Source organism: Amphiprion ocellaris, chromosome 15 (genome assembly GCF_022539595.1).
Source record: "Amphiprion ocellaris isolate individual 3 ecotype Okinawa chromosome 15, ASM2253959v1, whole genome shotgun sequence".
NCBI classification, from domain to species: domain Eukaryota; kingdom Metazoa; phylum Chordata; class Actinopteri; family Pomacentridae; genus Amphiprion; species Amphiprion ocellaris.
Window position 1 is genome coordinate 22,382,114 of NC_072780.1, and position 22,780 is coordinate 22,404,893.

General features: G+C 40.4%; 1 protein-coding gene across 3 annotated transcripts in view; it reads left to right on the forward strand.

Moving 5' to 3' along the window:
• The first annotated feature begins 410 nt into the window (after nucleotides 1-410).
• Nucleotides 411-22,780, forward strand: part of ptprua (protein tyrosine phosphatase receptor type Ua) — a 158,608-nt gene continuing 136,238 nt past the window's right edge. For all 3 annotated transcript variants that reach the window (XM_055018039.1, XM_055018040.1, XM_055018041.1), the window contains exon 1: nucleotides 411-535. The gene's annotated coding sequence lies outside the window, so the exon portion shown is untranslated. The remainder of the gene's footprint in view (nucleotides 536-22,780) is intronic.

Genomic DNA, 22,780 nt, shown 5'->3' on the forward strand with positions numbered 1-22,780 from the left:
TCAGCTGAAGAAGCCCTTCACTGCTCACTGGCACTGCTGCCTATTATTTCTGGCTACCGGGTGACCTGTGGCTTCTGTGTCATTTTCACACCACAGGGCTAATTGCAGCAAATGGCGGTAGATTTTGAGAGAATAGATGAGATCGGCAGCCTATGCTGACCGCCTGGTGCCAAGCATTAGCTGTAATTTGGTTTATAGCTGCAGAGATTCGCCAGGACTTGATGTATTAAGACATTTACAGTGAGCCTGTGGTGATGCAACAGACCAATAATAGGAACTATGATGTGTTCCCTCACCAGTTTTCTCCAGGTAGCATGGAGCAAAGAAACTTTGCTATTAGCTGGAAGTTGTCTGCTTTCTTTGCTTTCACCTCTCATGACGCATTTTGTTTTTTTCCTCTCTGTAGCTGGCTGTACCTTTGATGAGGACTCAGACCCTGGTTTGTGTGAATACCGACAGGGCCAAGAGGACGACTTTGACTGGCAGCTGATCAGAACCTACAATTGGCCACACCCAACCCCTGATCTTCTACGAGGTAGGCTGCGTCACCGGTACATGATAGGTTTACAGCTTTTCCAAGTTTGTTTTAAAACGGCAGTCATATGCCGATATGAAAGTAAAAACAGATTTGACTTGTTGTAGTCAGTTCCTCTGTCCATACTGGCCACTTACTCTAAAGCCCAATGGAATCACTTTGCTTTCAAATTCACATCACTTCTTCTCTGTTGAATTGCTTTTAAATAATCTGTTGCAATGAAATGTAGCACTTATCAAATTAAACTGCACAACTTAACCTTTCCAACAATTATCTGTGCAACCAAGTGTCAGTGAGAGATAATAATTACAGCAAATTTAATCATAGTTAGAACCTGCATTTATCTCTTTGTCCATGTCCACACCCTTTACACCGATTTGAATTAAAATGAACTTGTCATTGCATAAATATTTTTATTTTGTGAGATGTTAATATCAATTGCATAGACATATCTTTACATAGATATGTTGATATTATATCACAGAGAAAGAGCAGAACCAAAGCTTTGTACACACTGATGTGAGAACTTAATTTAAAAAGAAGCTTCTGCAAAATAGTATTTTTACTAATGTTTCTGCCCATTTTCACACTCCTGCCTGTGCCCAATATTTACATGGTTTCCCACCTCTGCTTGATGCTATTGTATGTGAATACCTCAGTGAATAAACTACTGTTCGTTCTTTTCATATGCACGAAGCCTGGATTTTTACCAGTTTCTAATTCACCATTTGTTTTTCAAATTTGTCCAGATTCCAGACAATTTACTTGACACAATTAAAAAAAGATGTCTGGACTGCCAGTTTTTTACACGGAGGTACATTTAAATGGCATTGTCATATCAAATGAGGAAGGATAGCCGAGATTGTGCAGGAAAAAAATACCACACATGGAGCCACTCCTTATAATGACCAAGATAAGAGCTTAGAAAGGGGTGACATTACATTGGAAATAGCTGGGGCTCATAGGGTTAATGAACCTCCTTTTGGTGAAGTGCTTCCAGTACTAAATGTATTAGGGGGGACTTTCCACAATCCTTTGTATTTTAAATTCAAAAATCTCTCCCTATTGTTATTATCTTCCCACCACAACTCACCATGGAAACACTGCCGAGGGAAACACAAAGTGGGCTTTTCATACACAAAAACTGGAACTGTAACTTTGTAAGATGGCCACCTGGTTTTATAATAGTTATATGGGCACCTTACAACACTTTTTAGCAGCATCTTGGTAGTATAGTGACATAAAATCAGCTTCAGACTGACTAAAGACAGAGAAAAAAAACCTAGCTGTAGCATCTGTTTTATGTGCCACAGTTGACAACACACATATGTCGTAGTGGAGCAGCTCACTCCAGACCAGTTGAAGATTTTGCTCAGTGGGTTTGCTCCTGTAAGTGAGGAACAACAGGTTGAAATGGCCATCTGTTCACAAAGCATATTCCAAGCACTCTTAATATGTATGGGTTGTTTTTGCAGTAAATATTTATGTGCAGAGATTCAAGAGAGCCGTTTCTGTAGTTCTGTTTCTGGAGAAAGCGCCACACCAGGACTAAGCATGAGTACAGCAGAATTCATTAACAGACATTTTCTTTTGACTGGGTTAGAAACTACTTTTAAGAGAAGGCAAGATCATGTTCAACAACAAAGCCGTTTAAAGAGCTTTAATTGTGACATAAAAATGCATTAAGACAAGATTTAACGGAGACATAAGAGCATTTTAAAAGACTAAATGCAAATAGATGCAAAAAAAATCAGCTAAAACGTAATAAAACAGGTTTGACAAGAATAAAAATTTAAACTGCTGAAGTACAATGAAAAGTATGATGAATAATAGCTAAATTAATCTTGTTTTAACTGTACAGTCACAGGCCAGCTGAGAGGTTAGGATGCTTCACTCTAAGTTATTCACTGATTTATAAAGCAGCAGAGGTTTTCTGAAAATTAGGCAAACTCTCCCGTCAAACTTCCTCCTGTCCATTTTAATCTCATTTTTATAGTATTAATCTTATTTTTATTACTTCAGTCTCTCAAAATACTCTCATGTTCTGAGACCTCCCAGTTCCTGCCTCACAAATATAATTGTGCATGATCTTATTATTATGAGATCATTTGTAATAATTATGCCTGTTAAGTGTTAATAGATAATTCAGCCATTCAATTTTCCCTAACATAAGCAAATGTAGTCTTCACACATGCGAAGGACATTCACTGTGACATCTTCTGAAATTCTACAAACTTAAATTGTTAGATTGAAGCTCATATTCATAAGCTAGCAGGCATCACCTCTGTCCTCTCAAGCATCGCCGTGGTTGATGAACACCTTAACCTTTTCTGGTAATTACAGGATTCTTCCCTTGTGATTATTATGAGATAAGGTGTTAAAATCTTTTTTTTTCTTCAGTAAAAGCACATAGAAGCAGTAAAAGCTTCTGTCAAGGTGTGCATTGCTCCTTTCAGACAATATGTCAAATGTACATGGATTAAATAATGTATTATTGGAAAGGGAGGAAGCCACACTTTACACCATTAAGTTGATGCCTGCTTGGAAAGACTAATTGCTGGTCTTGAGAAGCACAGATGCTTTTCACTAGTCGGGATGCTAGGGATCAGTGAATCCAATGGGCTGCTGAGAATGATTGAATGAATGTCTGTGCTTAGTCAGTGGATAACTTATCTTCTAGATTGATAAGAAAGAGTTCCTGCCAATCTCTTAGCTTCTATTGCGTGTCTCTCATTTACCACCAATGGTCTGTCAGTAGCTGCTGTAAATCAGTTCCTGGCTTCAAAATGGACACAGGCCTCTCTATATCCACCGTAACCATAAGCTTCAGGAAAGTGGCTTTTTGTGATATACACAACCAAACAAGGTCAAAGCCCTCTCTGCTGAGTGAGCCGTGGCTAGAGGAGGTCGTGATAATTGAAAAGGAAACGTTACCAAGGGAACAGTTTACAAACAGAGTAACCACCAAGATGCCGTTTTCAAGAGAAAACATAGTACTAACCCAATCTGATTAGCAGACCGCCATCAACCACGAGTCCTAATTTTGCAGTCAGGTTTCTGAATACTGGAATATTTATATTGGAAAAACAAATGTGAACCACAGAAGCACTGATTTTTTGGAGATGTTTACCTCCAGTCCAGAAAGAGAGTTATAAACAGTGCTGTTTTGGTGCAAAAACACTACCCAGAATAACCTGCCAGTCTACTATAAAGCAGGCTTGCTGCTGCCTTTATGTGCTGTGTTGTTTTTCCAGACGGTTCATTATGGGAGCTCTGAGAATGTTCAGAATAAAATAATGGCACATTTAATGAAAACAAATTTCCAGCAAACTGACTGGGACTGTTTGTGCAGCATTCTGTCAATTGCCAGAGGGGACCTTCAAGTCCAAACCTCAAATCTAAATTCATTGCAGTGCAGTTCAGTCTTGATATTTATACAGTTTTGAATGGCGGGAATACAAAGAGAAGGAAGCTGCGTTTATTTACTTTTTAGAACTTGGATGCTTTTGTCCAAGTTTTTAAAGCCTGGTAACATCAGACGTTCATGTGAGTGTAATCCTTGAAAATAATTTATCTTTTAAATTTACATGTAATTACAACTTACAACACAGATCCCTTTACAAATATTCATCCATCCATCCATTATCTACACATCGCTTAATCCTCATTAGGGTCATAGGGGGCTGGAGTCTATCCCAGCTGACTTGTGGTGAAGGCAGGGGACACCCTGGACAGGTCACCAGTCTATCACAGGGCTACATATAGAGACAAACAATCATATTCACATTCACATGTAATTTAGAATCACCAATTAACCTCAGCATGTTTTTAGACTGTGAGAGGAAGCCAGAGAACCCGGCGGAAACCCACACATGCACAGGGAGAACATGCAAACTCCATGCAGAAAGCGAGCTGCGGATCTTCTAGCTGCGAGGCGATACTGCTAACCACTGAGCCACTGTGCAGCCCACTTTACAAACATGTACTGTCTAAAATTCTAAAATATGTTTTGCCATTGCACAGCATTAAACTTGTCTGTTTGTTGTATTAAAGTTTGATACAAGAAGCAACAAGAAAATGAAGAATGCAGCCTGAACACAGATCACAAGGTCTCAAGGTTTAGTGCAGATTTGGACCTGTTCTTTAGATCTTGTTCAAATTCAGAAATTTGATACATACTATCGATCTGAACTCACCTGACTGATTGCAGTCCTCTTCTTCCTCACCTAGCATCACAATGCACTTCAGACATGATTGTGTCATTTCTTAAAGCTGCAATAATCAATCGTTTTTGTAATACAATCATGCAAATTACTATTTGTAATCTGGAAAAGACAAACCCACAGAGAATATCACCTGGCCCTGGAGATTTATCTAGTTCTATGGAATTTTTTGGTCTCTTTAAGCTCATTGTTTTTGTTTATATATTCACAAGTTTCCTGTTCAGTCTCACTGTCTCGCTGTTATTCACCTTGTTTTCAGCAGCAGACAGACAAAAATTAGCTCATGAATATAACAAGGCAACGTTTCTGTCCACCATTTTCTTAACTCACTGATTAAGTGTTTTGTTTTTAATATGTCAATGAAAACATGCAAACAAATAGACAGCTATGCCTTCATAATGAATTCATGTCTTCATCTGACCAACAGTCCAAAACCTAAATGTATGAGTTTATTATCCTTTATGACACAGCAGAGTGGAAATCAATTTTAAACATTAAATTTCATCTTTAAAACTTTATTATGACAGCCATCTGAGATTGTACCTCTTTAAAAATAAAATAAAATTTAGATTCCCCCTTCCTCTTATTTCCATCCATCCGTCCATTATCTATACACCGCTTAATCCTCATTAGGGTCGCGGAGGGGGGCTGGAGCCTATCCCAGCTGACTCGGGCGAAGGCAGGGGACACCCTAGACAGGTCGCCAGTCTGTCGCAGGGCTACATATACAGACAAACAAGCACTCACACATTCACACCTACGGGCAATTTAGAATAATCAATTAACCTCAGCATATTTTTGGACTGTGGGAGGAAGCCGGAGTACCCAGAGAAAACCCACGCATGCACAGGGAGAACATGCAAACTCCATGCAGAAAGATCCCGGGAAAGCCGGGACGCGAACCAGGGACCTTCTAGCTGCAAGGCCAAAGTGCTAACCACTACGCCACTGTGCAGCCCCTCCTCTTATTTCAACAGCCTAAAATAACAGTTAAAAGTTTGCATGCTGATGTAAGAAATCACCCTGGTAAAAATACATAATGATCACATACTGCTGACCTGCTGTGAAATCTGTCTGCACACTCCAGTAATCACAGCGACCTTTCACTCATCTACCTTCTAGAGACATGTGAACATGCTTTATTTCAGGTCTGAATGAATGTTATGTTAAAATGGACTCACAACCTACAACTGCCTGCTCAGCAGGGTTTCTCTGTGATTCATGGTAAACAATCTTATTACGTTGAACTCTTTTCCAGTCATCAACCTGCTGACAGCTTGTTTCACCATATTCAGTCCCGTGCTGTTCTTCATGTATCAACACAGGTGGCCTGCATCCAGTCTGCACAGACATTTTTGTGTGTATTCTAAGGCAGATTGTTTCATTCCTGAAAAGTATGAGCACACATCTGAGAGGAAAACATCCAAGTGTGAAAGGTGGTGCTGGTTATAGGCTGCTGGCTCGGGTAAATTGTTGGCGATTCGCGGATGGAGCTGGCAGACGTCCGGGATTTCATAATTCATGCACAGTTATCTAGTGCTTGTTCCACTGTTCCAGGCATGGCTCCCCTGAGGCAGGCTGGGTATGTTAACGAACTCCCTGGGATTGGTGGAGTCTAGTACGGATCATTGCTGATTACACTTCCTGGTGTTCCTCAGGGGCCAGTGGCGTCACAAAGGCCACTCTCCATCTTCTTTTCTTCCATTAGAGAAGGTCGATTTCAGACTGGATGAGCACATGCTTGGATGGCTTGGATGTTCCCCTCACATGCTGCTGGATAAGAGATGAGGATCTGATAGAGAACTATGTGAAATCCTCCATTGTTGAGTCCACTTATGGCTGGGATTTGCACAAAAACATCTGAAGTAGCAGGTCAGTTGTAAAAAGTAACCAGCTGGGGTGCCCAGGGCAGTCAAATTATAACGCCTCTATTCTATCATATACTCTCCTTTTTTATTGCATATTTTATTGAATTACTTACCCAATTGTAAACATACAGTGAATGACTCTAAAGGAGAATTAGGCTTTTATTTGTGTTTCAACCCATACAGTCTCCAAATAGCTATTAATATTTAAAAGCACACCCGATCCTGCCTGAGGAGGACTTTTATAATAAATCATCATTAGACTTTATTTATACGTTTTATTTATTCATAGACACCTTCATTTTAAGGTTTATCAAGACATGCTGTTGTGAAGGTTGATATGTTGTTTTACTAAATATAAATGCACTGGAGTCTATCCCAGCTGACTTAAGGTGAAGGCAGGGGACACCCTGGACAGGTCACAAGTCTATCACAGGGCTACATATAGAGACAATCACACTCACATTCACACAATTTAGATTTACCAATTTAGATTTACCAGTTAACCTCAGAATGTTTTTGGACTGTGAGGAAGTCAGAGTACCCGGAGAAAAACCACACATGCACAGGGAGAACATGCGAATTCCATGCAGAAAGATCTCAGGAAGGGCAGGACGTGAACCAGGGATCTTCTAGCTGCAAGGCAACAGTGCTAACCACCAAGCCACTGTGCAGCCCCTAAATACGCTCTCATTCAATGAAAATAAACAAGCCTATTTTAAGGGGGATTGTCTAGTCTTTTAAGTTTGGAATCTCTGCTACTATTATGGTGTCTCAGTAGTCTCAAAACCAGGAGCTTTCATTTGATTTGAGTGCAGAGACCAGCGTCCATGAATGGAAAGTCAGATTAATATTGTAAAAGCATTTCTGAACCACAAGCACTACAAGCGCTGGACATGTTCCACCTGCTTAACACTTGCTCGCTTCTCAGGTTGACTTTTGGGACAGTGGCAGATGTATCCACTCTTCTGATTGGTTATGAGAGTTGTGTTGATTGTTTACCGCAGCTACTGACGGATTAAATGCTGAGAGATTTATTTATTATTTGGCTGATCACTGTAGGTCCTCAAATCTGACAAATCATCTAGTGTCAGGTAACCAACTACATTTACTCAAGGGCTACACTAATGTACAATTTTGAGGTACTAGTACTTTACTTGAATATTCCATCTGCTATATTTCTACTCCAACACAGTTCAGTGGAAAGTATTGTACTTGTTTCTCCACATTCATTTGATAATTGTAATTACTAATGACTTTGCATAGTGCTACGACCCACCAGTTGGGGTCAGCTGGGGGTAACAAAAACAACCAGATGTCATTGGTTAGGGAAAGCAATTTATTGCTTAGTGACAAATTTAACATAAAAGTGATCAAACAACAGAAAACAGGGCTGGTGGATGTTGCTAAATCAAAGAACCAAATACAACCAAACAAAGGCTGACAGAGTTCCCAATCTAACTAAAGAACAAACAAAACAACTAAACTCCTTACCCACACCTATACACAGTAGCAACACCCTTCAGGAACAACAGAAGCTAACTGCACAGAACTAACTAAATAACTGATGACTCAAAACATATATTACCAACATGACATGGTACACGAATCACCTCCCCTCAGTGGCTGCAGGACACGAGTAGCATCTCACCAAATTAGTCAGCTGCTAACAGAAGCTACAATCTTCACCAAGAATGGTAACTCCTCACCGAACTAGCAGAATCTATATTTTCTGAGTAGCCACCCCTTGGTGGCTATGGAACACACAAAACACAAAGACACAACAGGCACCATGGCAAACCGTTCACATTAAATCCCAGCCACCCTGACTGAGAGTTTGGTTGGGGATTTTTACTCTACAGGTGTGATGATGGCTGCGACCAGTTGGATAAAGGCGGAGGGAAGTGGGTGGTGGCCCAATCAGACAGGTCGGGAGGCGGGGAGAACAAGGGCTGGAGAGCAGGTCTTCAGCTCCAGACTCATTAGCTGAGATAACTGACAGCTGGGGACCTGGAGAGGCTCTCAAACCAGCCACAGCTGGACCTACACAGGCCACCTCCCCATACAAAGGCCAAAAAAGTCCACCACAGAAGCACGATGGCACACAATCACCAGCGGCCATAACATTAGTCAGATTAAAAATGCAACTAATAAATAAATGATGATGTGCCCTGTTATAGCTGGGAAGTCTCACAGTGACATCTTAATATTAGATTAAGACAAAACTTTTTTGACCCCCGATGAGGACATTTATAAACTACCCAGCAGTAAATACTAAAATCGGCTTCACCTTTGCCTACTACAACACTAAAGTGACAGACAAACATCAGTGCAGTAGTAAGTATAATCCAATAATACTGCATAATTAAAAACATTATTCTGAAATATGTAAAGGATGCTTTTAGTTTTGGTACTTTAAGTATACTTTGATGCCAGTGCTTTTGTGCTGTTACTAAAGTAAAAAATGTATATTCAGCAGTGTAATCTTCACTGTGGTACTGTTACCTTTATCTAAGTACAAGATCTGAGTAATTCTTCCACTGCAGTCAGAGGGTAGGAGACAAGCTGGAGGCTGTAGATGTTGAAGGTGACCAATCAAAGTAGCAGTACAACCAGCTTCCAAAGTCTCATAGGTCAACCTGACAGCGGATAACATTTGTGCACACCCAGCAGAAATATTGTGGTTATGTGCAGAGGTTTTCAAACTAATCCAACGCCATATACTAGCATGGAAATATTAAACCTAGCAGAAATAGTGAATAAATTCATATGTATTCATATAGAATAGTCAGCTTAGTTAGTCATATGCAAATGCAGTTGGGAACTTCATTCTCTCCAGATACTGCATTAGTAATGAATATAGTGAAGCTTTAACATGTATTTTTTTTAACACTGCGTCATTGTGTTACAGCAAGGTGTAATTGATTTGCTGTCAAGTTGTACAGGCTGCCTGTTAGAGTGGAAGTCAGCTTTGTCTGTTATGTTTTAATGCATCAATAAAAAAAGGATCTGCTTACCCGACGGTCTGATTTATTTTGCAGCTCAGAAAAAATACGCAAGGTCAGACTTTTCCAAGACGTTTTTCAAGGTAACACCACAGATACACATTTTCCCCTCAGATTTTTCCAAGGGCTTTAAATTCTTCCAGAGACGCTAAAGAGACTGCAATTGAGACAACAACTTAGTTTATTGGGCACCAGCAGCTCGATAGTATTGATTTGCGCCCACCAGCCAGAGGAATACCAATGACATGAAACATTGCAGCTAAAAAGGAACATGTTACGCCCTTCAGCTCTGCAGTTTTTCACGACTATGTTTCTTCTGAATCTCTCAGCCTGCTTGTCATTGTAATGCAGAAGGTGAGATGCCAAGGCTCAGTGTCTGGAGATATGTGGGAATGGAGACATGATTGGTGTGCATGATGGGCAGAGTTTCTGCTGTTCTTTTAATAATAAAATTGAACATGTTTTTTTCTAGATCAAACAAAGGCCCTTGAAGGAGATTTTATTGGAGTTAAATTAAATTGAACCCACAAAGGACACCTCAAAAATGGGCTGAGTCGATATGACTGTGGGGCTGCGCTGAGACCTGACAGCCTTGAGAAAGGTTGGTCGAGGTCAGAGGTTTTCAAGAGATTTTCAGAGGGGTGTGAAGTGAGAGATGTGAGCCAGAGATACTGCGTGAGGTGTAGAGGACAAGTACACGTTGTTGTTTCAGTGATGACAGAACGTTAGTTATTGTACTTTGGCCTGCTATTTTAACCAACTTAGTCGTCAGGTCATCGATTAAAACCCTATAAACAAATCTCTTTGTAATCAAAATTACATACAGTAGGTCCTCGGTTTACAACATCCTCGACCTATGGCATTTTGTGGCATTACGTCGCCATCTCATAAATTTATTAGGAAAATCTTGTTCCAACATTCCGACATACGGTGTTTGAGATGTTAAAACAAATTTCATGCGGGAACTAGTAGGTGAACGGAAAGGACGAATACGTCATCATGCAGCGCTATAGGAATGATGATGAGGAAGGATGATTTTACCACGGTGTTAGCGAAGGTGAGTGACATAGGTACTTATGTACATATGTGAGTTCCGACTTATGGTGAAAATCGTGTTATGTTGCGCCGTAGGAACGGAATTTTGACATAAGTTGAGACCCTCTTGTATTTAGTATTTTTTCATTGACAATAATCCCTTTCTGCTTTAAAATGACTTACATCTAACTACACTGTTGCTTCCACACACACCAGCTCCCCTACAATCCAGTTTCAACAGTGTAGAACCACTCTGTGTTACACAACGGCAATACACATACAAAATGTAGTATTGGAGTTACTCTGCCGAATGAGAAACTAGAAAACGATTCTGAAGACTAAATACAGAAAGCTCCACCCTGCAAGTTGACAGAATGGATTCCTTAGGTTTGTTACATATGAAATCTCAAAAGTCTGAATCCATGTTTCTGTCATTAATATGCTGCACTTTCAAGGTAGGAATGCTCTGCCAATTCAAGGAAAAGACCTTACACCTGCAGAATTTGACTGAAAATCCCACGATTTTCAAGTTTTTGTTAGCATCAGAGTAATCCATTTGTGGTTATATGTATTTGCATGGTTACAATCAAAATAGGAACTGTTAATAACTGATGCTGCATACCTTTAATGGTTGCCAAAATGTGCAATGTTTACAAATATGGGCTAAGTTGGGTAAGTAAGGGCTACTATTGCTGTGGTTCTAATATTGGTGCTACTGGTCCCTGGTCTAGATTAATTTATCAAATGTTGTCCTGCATAAAAATATTACCCTCTTCTTTCAAAACATTCTTTGATAGTGCTGAGACCCATTTGCCATAACTGGATTTTTGTCATCATCTGTGTAGCGTTGCTGTTCTGTTTTCACAATGAAGAGTGGTTGTCATTTAATTTAATCACAGTTTTATCAACCGCACTGAGTTAGTGGCCAGTCTGTTGTTAATACTAGTATGCTTAATTACCTCATTCAGTTTGGACAATCATTTTCAGCTTGGGAGAATCCAGCCACACCCGTAAATCAAAGTCAAACGCGCCCCACTGCTCCACATGAACATCATAAAAGAGGCCACACTGGAAAATGAGGGGAATCACCTTCACAAACCCATTAGTTGAGTGTTCTGCATTTTGGCAGATAGTTCAATAGTTGTGTTCATTTTGGCTTTCAAAACAAATATGAAAGTTTGTGTATTTTATTGTCCATGTATTTTCCATTTTCGGCTACTTGGAAATGTAGGTGGAAATGCACATTGTAGTGTTAGGCAAAATAAAACATTTCACATTTAAAAAGAGCAGCGGACACGCTGTCATTCAAATGAAGAGATAATGATAGTGTTTAGATTTCTTTAAACTCTGCATTTTTAGACAGACTCACATTGCTGAACCCTGTTGCTCACAGGGGAAACAGAAGTCACTCAGTTAATGGCAGCTTCTGTTCAGTATAAATCACTTTTGAGCATATGAACGTTTTTACAACACATGATTCAATGTACACACAACTTAGTAAAAAATCAAGTAAAGCTAAGCAGACTTCTGAGGCTCTTCTCCCGTCAGACCTTCCTCTTGGGATCTCAACATTGATGCTCATTTGCTGAGCAAAACTTCAAACCATTTATGGTTTCTTGCCTCCACCCTCTGCCCTCTTGCCTGTCCCCGCTCTGCCGGGTTTTCTCCTGAACACTGCTGGCTTTGATGATCTAGGCTGCAACGTAGAAAAACTAACTAGGGAAGGCAGAATGACTCTTTGCATTTAAATGGAGCATTAACAGAGAACGGTTTCTCTTGATCCTGTGACTTATTTGAATTTGCTTGCATTTGTCAGTCTGACAAATGTTGTTCTGGAGGTACAGCGAAAAGGGCTCATTTATGAATGTTAACAATTAGACATGAAATTCTAAATTTTCTTATCAGACTAAGACATAACCAACTGTGAGACTGTAATTAGCAGCTTTATGTACCCGGTAAAACCTGTTTGCTCGTGGTGGTCAATACATATGTGATTCTTTAACTTCCCAATGTTGAATCTTCATGGTCACTGGGACTCCCCTCACTGCCTACTGAATCAACCAGTTTCAGTTTAGCTGTGATATTATATCATGGTGTTGCCTGGAATAAAAATATGAACTATGAAACTTTAAGTGCTGATATTGTGGAAAGCAGAAAAAATAGAAAAGCAGTCAGAGAGCGCAGTACTCCACCAAGATTGTTCATTCCCCCACATGACATTGTCAGAAATGCAACATTTTTTTTTCAGAAATGCAGCATTTTTTTATTAGTTATTGATGATCAAAAATCACAGCAACACAAAATGTGGCCATTTAATATAGATGTACCCACAAACAAAATGACCTTGTGCTCAGCACAGGCATGTTTCATGCATGTGTATGTTGTATATGGATACTGAATTGCGGGACCTAAAAATGTAGCAGGCGGTGGGAATGGATGGGATTCGGAAACACTCCCACAATTGAGTCAATTATTCCTTGTATCATTTCCGACGGGTAAGTCTGCAGCGGTCAGTTTGTAGTAGGATCACAGTCATGTGATTGTCAGCAGGAAGCTGACGTAGTGTTCGCTTGTCATAGTTTAGGGGACTTTGCATCTACACACACAATGACTGGTGCACAAACAGCAGAATCATATACACCCAGTGCTGTCCGGACTTGGAGGCCATTTCAGTGTGTAGACCCTTTTATTTGCCCCGGGAGCTCAGCGTGGTGGTCATAACAGCAGTTTACATCGCACCTGATGCTAAAGTTAGCTTAGCCCTCTCGTACCTGCATGACATCATCAATAACCAGATGCGGGATCACACAGATGGAGCCTTTGTTGTTGCTGGGGACTTTAATAGAGCCTGCCTAAAGACTGTGCTCCCCAGATTTGTACAGTATGTGCAATGTCCAACCAGAGGGGACATTGGTCCTTGTGTCATTTCTGACCTTTGCTGAAAATTTCATCCAAATTCATTAGTCTGTTTCTGAGTAATGGTACTAACAGATAGACAGACAAACAGATGCACAAACGTACAGCCAGCAATTGTCTCATAACTCTGCCGCATTCCTTGGCAGAGGAATTAACCATGGGGTGGACTGAGGTGAAAGTAGGATCCCTATTGTTGTTGGCAGCTGGGGATCTGGAGAGGCTCTCAAACCAGCCACAGCTGGACTTACACAGGCCTCCCCTCCCCCTCCCCCGAGGGGGGCCAACGGCCCCACGCAGCCAGGAAGCCAGACACAGGGGCCGAGCGGCCCACCGAAGGGGCGGCAACCAGCCCACCACAAGGCAGGCCACCACCGGGAGCCGGTCAGAGGAAATCGGAGCCGGGACCCGATGCGAGTCCAGAGGGTAAAAATGGACAGTGAGGTGGGGCCCGGCGACGCCGACAGGGAGGCACCCCGCATACCCCCCGCACCAGGCCCCAGGTGAGCGCAGTACACCCAGGGCCCCCACTCCCCGCAATGCGCCCTGACAACCCACCAGGACAGAGCCACCACATGCCACCAGCCCGCAGTACAGCCACAGCGCCCACCAGGACGGCCAATCCAGCCCCCGCAGCCCACCAAGAGCCATCGCACCAGCCTGGACCCGTCGGGCACGCAGGAGTCCCTCCCTTTGTAACTGTTGCATCCCTAAGCCCAAGACTAAGAATGACCTGAATTAAAGTTTTGATAAAGCAAAGGTAGAAGTCTCTGGCAACATTCAAAACATTTGGTTTACTTTGTAATAAATAGAAAATCTTACAATCATCTAACATCTTGCTGAATTCTCAGCTGTTTTAACAGCTGTTTTTTTTTCTCTTTCCCTTTCAAACTCAGACTCCACTGCACAAACCACTATATAGGTTCTGACGTCTACAGCTGCAACCATTACTCATGGGAAAAATGCAGCGTAAGGAAATTTGCATTATCCATTACGTAGTATTCTGGTTGGCTGAAGGTGAACCTGGGGCCACACCTCCAGCCATTTGGAGTGTGTGCTCATAAATAATACATATTGTCACTGAATAGCTTCCAGAACCGCTTGCTGGAGGACAGGGGAAAATCTGGCCTCTTAGGAAAACGGGATTTAAAAGAATATTAACGTTTTTATAAATAACATTTTCCAGGTGCGTTTGAAATAATAGTGACACATCTGTGGCATGTCTGAATAAAAGCTGGAAGCAGTGAGACCTTGTTATAACACTGTGGAACATGGAGGATGACCGAGTCAATCAAACCGGTGACTTTGACAAGGGGGTCACCAGTATCGCATCAGTCAACACTGGTACCTTCTCCAACTTTAAGCCGGTCATTTTTGTGCCACAGTTCAACTTAACCAGCTGCTGCTTCATGAGGTAAGAAAACAGTCATATCAGCGATGCTATGAATCATTTTTTGCAACCCTTCTATTTATTTTAGAACTCACTGGAAAATTAAGTTAACATTTGATCAGAAAATGCTCTTTGGGTCTGGAAGATTCCTTATGATGTGAACTATCAGCATGTCCCTGTCTGAACTTTGGAAGGCAGCAGATCTAAGATCTAGTCAATCAGATAGAGGATGGGTAAGGCTAAAGGTGGGAAAACAAAACTAGCTACGTTACCATTCAGAAGTTTGGTGTCACCCAGACAATTTCATGTTTCCATGAAAACTCACACTTTTATTCATGTGCTAACATAATTGCACAAAGGTATTCTAATCATCAATTAGCCTTTCAACACCATTAGCTAACACAATGTAGCATTAGAACACAGGAGTGATGGTTGCTGGAAATGTTCCTCTGTACCTCTATGTAGATATTCCATTAAAAATCAGCCGCTTCCAGCTAGAATAGTCCTTTACCACATTAACAATGCCTAGACTAGATTTCTGATTAATTCATCTTCATTGAAAAAACTGTTTTTTCTTTCAAAAATAAGGATATTCCTAAGTGACCAGTAATGTACATTACTAGTGACCACTGAGGGGAACTACATTGTAAGACACAAGGCATTTGTTTTAAGATTCATGAACAATTATCTGTATGATTCTTGTTTTGTTGTTGTTGTTGTTGTTGTTGTTGTTTTTTAACTTTGACATCAACTCCGGTGATAATTCATGACTGGTTGGTTTCATTGTATCAACAGTCATGGTCAAAGCACATTTGCCAGTTCTTTGGATGAACATTTTGCTACATCGGGTTTTGCTTGAATAGGGTGGTTGCATCAGGTTCTGAATTGGTGTCACGAACCGCTGCAGAACGGATATATTTCTTGGGGAAAAAGCTGCTGACTATTCAGTATAATAATGAGAATCTGGACCCTTTTATCCTTCTGTTCGTTCGCTTTGCAATTGTTGGTTCCTCCGAGGTTCTAAATTCACTTTCTTTTATCCAGCTCAGGGGAAAGTTAAGGCGTGGACATAAACCATGTGTGTATCTTGTGAGAGTGACTGAGCCCACTAAATACCGTAAGCAGACCATAGACAGACTCGAGAAATGAAAACAGGATAGAAAAACATACACTGAAGGAGAAAAGGTGATGTGCTGTGGGGCTGATAGGCTGAGTGCAAGTGATAGAGTGTTTTTTTTTTTTTTTTTTTATCAAAATAACAAGAATTTTCCATGTGGAACTTTTACCTGCCTGCTACTTTCTTATCCTCTTGTGGCACATTGAATGATAAAGGCTCAGGACAAACAAGTGAAATTGCACTTTGCGGTAGAGGAAAACTGAAGATAACAGAACTATCTAAGGTCCTCTCCTCTGTTCCTGTGGATCAGCCCTGATGACAGCTGATGCACACTGTTTGCATCAGCTGTCATCAAGGAGTAAATGCATATTTTAGACTTGTGAATCAACCACATGAGAATAATGCTATGGAAATCATGTTGACAGCGCATGTTGATTGGCTTATTATGCAGTTAGACAGGGATGTGATTAGGCATACTCCATCTGATTCACTATTGTTTTTGGAGAGCTGTTGCTGACCACTATAATTATCTGATTCTGTGTAAGATTTTTGCACCACATGTCATTCTTGAATTTGATTACAATGCATGAAGAGGGATTCATCAGTAGTTGTTTTTTTTTTTTTTGTCTAAAATATGTCATTTTTTCAAATGTATACATCTAAGGAACATTTTGCAATGTCAGAATAACATTTCATTTTAAATTCTAACGAGTTGTACCATGTCTGCAGACATTTGACAGTTTGGTTGTGGCAATGGCAACTCCTAACTATGTGCTCAGTGAGCCTTCTCTTTTTTTTCATAGAACATCATGTCATGTTCAGTCACAGGCAAGGATTGGGTTTTTAAATTAAGGTGACCATTTTTACTCTTTCTCAGCAGCAGGTATGGTGATAACATGACTGTTGCTCTGTTATTATCATGTCTTTAATGGCTGGCTTGTAAATAGGTGTCAGTGTGAAGCTGGTCACATCATTAGAGCAGACCTTTCACTCTAATGACGTGGCCATTATTTCTTTATTGACAGGACTGACTGGATCGGCCGAAGGATGTCAGCTCTCACCCATTAGACTCACACTGTGAAGATGGGCCACATCATGTTTACACCCCTTTTGTTATAGACATGCATTGACACATTGGGGTAGAGAAGGTGTTTAGAAAGGTTGTCATTATGAGAAAGTCTGCTTGGAGCACACATTTGCCTACAAAGAGAGGCCTACACAGCTGATGATACATTTTCCCATTGCTGGAACTCGCAGGCTGTTTTAGGACAACCCAAACCCTCGTGCATGTTCCAACAGTTATAAAAGGCTACTTTAATTCTGTTGAACTAGAAAATTTGATTCAGCCCACAGTGATTCGCAAAAAGTTGTCCCTGAGCTAAGGACCTCCAAAATTCCCTCCAGCATTTTTTGTGCCCTCAAAAAACCTCTTGTATTTGCTCTAGTTTTAATGCCTGCAAATGTGGTTCTTGAGTCCTAAGCTAACAAGGGGGTCAATCCTGGCGCCCTGTCTAAGCTCTCTCCAGTTTATGAACGGCATTTAGAGTGGATTTGCATGATTTATTAGCTTTGCCCATGCCCTTCAATGTTTGCTTGAGCTTTTAATACCTGATATTGACAGCACGTTGCACCGCAAGTGACTCTCCCTACAAACACATCCCACTGCTCCAAATCAGCCTCTGCTCTCAGTTACTACCACTGATTATTATAAGACAGCTCACACTCCCTGCTGACGCCTTTCTCTTACTACTTTATCTTCCCTCACACACTTACATACACCCACAGACACATGTAGGCTTCCACTGACTCTTTCTAGTCCTTGTCACTATTTAGCTATTGTGAACAGCTGAGTGAGTCATACTTAAAAGACACTGAGAAGAGCAGTCTAAGAAAAAATTTAAATTGACGTGTATGTGAAACCAAATATACAAACTAAGTATATTTTGCTTGCTGTTGATCTATATACAGAACTTGAACAGGGATCTAGCAGCAGAGGGTGATGATACTCCATAGATATGTTTCCACATTGTGCATCACCTCAGGTGTATTTATGGTAACAATGTTGTGGAACACAGTATGTACTATAAATGCAGATGAATCTCCATGTGACATAAGTCTACAGCTTTGGGTGACTTAACGCTAGGTTTACAGCACTGCACTGTAGCTAATAGCTCGTATTCTGATTAAAGTCTTCCCCAGGTTAAGCTGCTTACTTGCATGCCTTTTCATATCCTGACCACAATTATCCCTGTAAATAATAAAATAATTCAAACATCACCTTAGATATAGTACTTAGACAGGCTGCAAAAACAGTGTGCTTTAGTCTCTGAGCTCTCATGTTTTACATAACTGGGATTAGGGCAATGTGGACTTAGAAGGGGTCATTTGCATATTTTGAAGTTATGTACTTTTTGTCATTACTTATTCGATTTTCTTCATATTTTTGGGCAGAAATGAAAAATATCCAAGTTGAAAAACGTTTTGCATATTTTATTTTTATGATTATAATTGTAATAATTATCCAGTTAAATTATTTTTACATAGATTAGTTATATGATTTAATATCAAATTTGGATTTGATTGGATGGATTGGATTTCAGATTTGAATTACAGTGGGTTCTTTCTTGACTGGCGCAGCTACAGCATAAAATGGCTTTAGTTGGGGTCATATTAGGTTTTCTTTCAGCTGTATTTTGTATTCATTTAATGTCTATAAATGTATCCTCTGCTTCTGTCTCTTCTCTTAAGTTCTTTTTTGTCCTGCCTTTCCTATCTCCCCCACCTCCTTTTCCTCCTCCCCTTTCTCCCATCTTTCAGGTGCTGGCAGGCTGTCTTTAGGAAATGCTATATTCCCTCTGCAAACGTCTTTCTGTCTCTGTAATTGAAATATTATAGGTTCCAGAGTTAGTATGAGTCATTTGCATATAATGGGCTGATAACTGATGTAATCATGAAAGCCTAGAGTTCTGCACAGGAAGGACGAGGCTTGCAAGACTAATGACCATTTAAATAATGCACAATAAGTGATATTTTCCAGCCAGATCAAAACCTCTAGAGCTCTGTAGTGGGCAAAAAGAGAACACACAGGAAATCCACAGCATGAACTCCAGAACAAAGTCAAAATTCTTCAAAGTACTTGTCAACTCCTTATCTCCTTTAACTAGCACCTGCTGAGAGGACAGGGTCTCTGACCCCTGGTCCAGGAAGACCTGACACATTTTAAAACTAGCAAAAGCAAGTGAGGATTTTTATGCCCAAAGGTGTCAGGAAGGATTCAGCCATAATGAAACCGAACTGCTGTAGAAACCAAATAAACCTAAATTTGACTGAAGCTGCTACAAGTACAGTCTGTGATTTGATGACTGGGTAACCCCTAGAGTGTAGCAGTGATTATTGGGTTTGCAGCCCACATCAGCTGTCACAGACCTGCTACTTGGAACCATATTCATGTGTGTCGCCAGTTTATATTTTGAGCTCTAACCACAATGAGCTATAAAATGATTATATTTTGTGCAGTAGGTTTTTAAACTCAATAAGGTTGCCAGATTCCACCAAAGCACTGATGTATCATGCTCAGGCGCCCACTGTTCATCTCACACTGTGCTGGTAACTCAAATTTAATCAGACAAAACAAATACTTACACAACAACTGCATTGAGGCGCTATGGCATTCAAAGAGGCGCTGCACACTTAAAAATGTCTTTTGAGCCGTATACTAAATTATACAACTTTACTGGACTGAAACATATCATTGCTGCTCCCAATATTCACGTCTGCATCTTTAATAAAAATCCACATCATGGCCTGAAAATGGCTCCACACACACACCATCTGCTGTTTTAAGTCATGCTGAATTTTGCAAGGCCAGAGTGAACATATAGTCAGATAAACAGGGTTTATCTGTGTCACAAGAGTTTGTGTTTTCAAAACATGTTTATATAGAAATATATGCTTATCAGGATTAATTCACTGTGTTTTTTGCTTGCTGTTTTGGACTTTTGGTGCGGCAGTTTGGACTTGGATGGCTGTAGATGCACCAACAGACTGTATTCTTTCCCTCAGATGGCAGGACGGTCCCTCAACATCAGCACCATTGCTAAATATAAGAGCTCCAACTTGGGGCCTTAAAAGGCCTGTGGAGCCCATGCCTCAACTTGGCATAGCTTGAGACTATTACAGTCTTTCAGAAATTCAGTCGAATACTGCTTGAATTTTATTACATTTTTTTATGGGACCTGGAACACACGGTTAATTTTTGGCTATTGTTTGAATGAGACGAAGAATAAAATGATTCAGATGAAATATCACAGTTGTAGGCTTAGATTTGGGTAAATCATTTTCCTAACAGAACTATCACATGGTTAGTTCAGGAGCCACCATTTTCACGGAAGGCTTTGGGGTTCAGAGGCTAAATGTACTGTCAATGATTGAATTTTGCTCCATTGCATATAGACTGACAACTAGCAAACCTCCCAAAACGGTGCAGGAGCTGCTAAGTGTGCGTGGGCCTCTTTAACTGGGGAGTTAAAATTTTCTTAACCCTGACTCAGTGTTTCAGCTGCTCCCACACTGTATGAACCAGCTGCATTTAGTCTGTCAGCTATTACACAGCATGGCTTCATGTCACCTAACCATATCACATTTCCTTGGACATTGACACGGGGTATTCCCTATTTTGGTTGATCTATCAGATAGCCTCCTGAATATGTATACTACCCTGTACTCCCCTGTGGGAGCTTCACCACCTCCTCTGGCCTGGTGTTCTTGTCCTGCCCTCTTCTCACACTCTGCCATTCTGATGTTTCTATCTCTTTCTGTTTGTATCGTCTCTACAGAAATCCTGAGTTGTCAGATAAACTGCCGTTTATTAGTCTTGGGGTCCTTTGAGTCTTGGGCCCGTAGTGGGCTGTTCTACAAAATGCCATGATTCATGCTGTCTCTGGGGAATGCAGTGGCTGAGAAACATGCCGAATGATTGTGAGTGCTGCGACCGTTAGCCTTTGTTCAGACTGACAAAAGCTTTCTAGCAGAATAATGCAAGGAGCTGCATTGGTCTACACGGTGAACCTCTGACCCCCAAAAACTCTGACAAATGAATTTATATTTAGAGGGTGTCTTCAAGACTTACAAAGCAGCAACTCCAGTTCCTCAAACACATATTTAATACATATAATTTTTTATATACACTACCGTTCAAAAGTTTGGAGTCACTCAGACAATTCCATGTTTTTCATGAAAACTCACACTTTTATTCATGTGCTAACACAAGTGCGCAAGGGTTTTCTAATAATCAGTTAGCCTTTCAACACAAATAGCTAGCACAATGTAGCATTAGAACACAGGAGTGATGGTTGCTGGAAATGTTCCTCTCTACCCCTATGTAGATATTCCATTAAAAATCAGTCGTTTCCAGCTAGAATAGTCAGTTACCACATTAACAATGTCTAGACTGTATTTCTGATTCATTTAATGTTATCTTCATTGAAAAAAATGCTTTTCTTTCAAAAGTAAGGACGTTTCTAAGTGACCCCAAACTTTTGAACAGTAGTGTCTTTTCTCACACATTTTTTGTATGTGGTTTTCAAGAGATACTAAAAGCTAAAGAACAGGAAAAAAATGAAAGATAAAGCATAAAATGAAAAAAACTGCTTGTTATCAGTGCACATCACTCCCATACAGATGGGCCAGTAGGAACCTCCTCCACTTTCCAGTAGACTCAGCAGATACGTTATCATCCATTCTGATCACAGATAAACAGAAAATAACCCCGATAACGCTGATGACCTCTGACAGTTGTATGTGTGGATGTAAGATCTCTGGTGGAATGACTGGGTGTATTTAAAGTCAAACCACGATCCTTTTTTAAAAATCTAACCAAAGTAGTTGCGGTGCCCAAATTTAACCAAACACAGAGTGGAAAAGCTAGTCAGTACAAGACTTACTGCAAAAGAAAAAAATATTATTCTCTTATTCAAAACTTAAACTCAAATTTCAAATTCCCCACCTGCGATGTTTGATCTGACCCATGCCAAACATAGAGACAGTATATTGCCACATTTTGAATTAAACCACAGTAAGACACAGATTGCAGTAAAGGATACACTCGATCTTCTTCTTTGCTGCATGTACTTTCCATACAGTTTGCTGCTGTGCTGCAGGAAAAGTCTAGTGTTTTTTTCCTGTATGCCAGAGCCTTCTGCAGTGGCAGCGTCTCAACAGCCATTACGTCTACTGTACAGCCATTACACTGTGCTAACATAATGTGGGAATGATTTATTGAGGTAAATACTCAACTCGTCAGGGGTTTAATTACAACGAAGCTGTTCATATTTTTGAGCCAAGAAATGTTCTTTGTGTTTTTTTTCTCTTGCCTTTTGTTTGAAGCAGCATGCAGATTAAAAAAAATAACTGTAATTACTTTGTACACTTTGTCCAAAAATACATCAGGAGCAGGCTGATATATTGTGTTATCTCCCTCTGAATGTAGAACTGCAGGTTTTTAACAGGAAGCTCAGTCCTGATCTATTGTCAATCAGGCTGGAATGAGCTGATATTTGAAATGTAAATGCAACATGGCTCAAAAACAGTATACAGTGGATGAATTGTCATCAAGTTGCTGGAAGGTACACAATCATTCAAAAGTTTGGAGTCACTTAGAAATATCCTTATTTTTGAAAGAGAAGCAGTTTTTTCAATG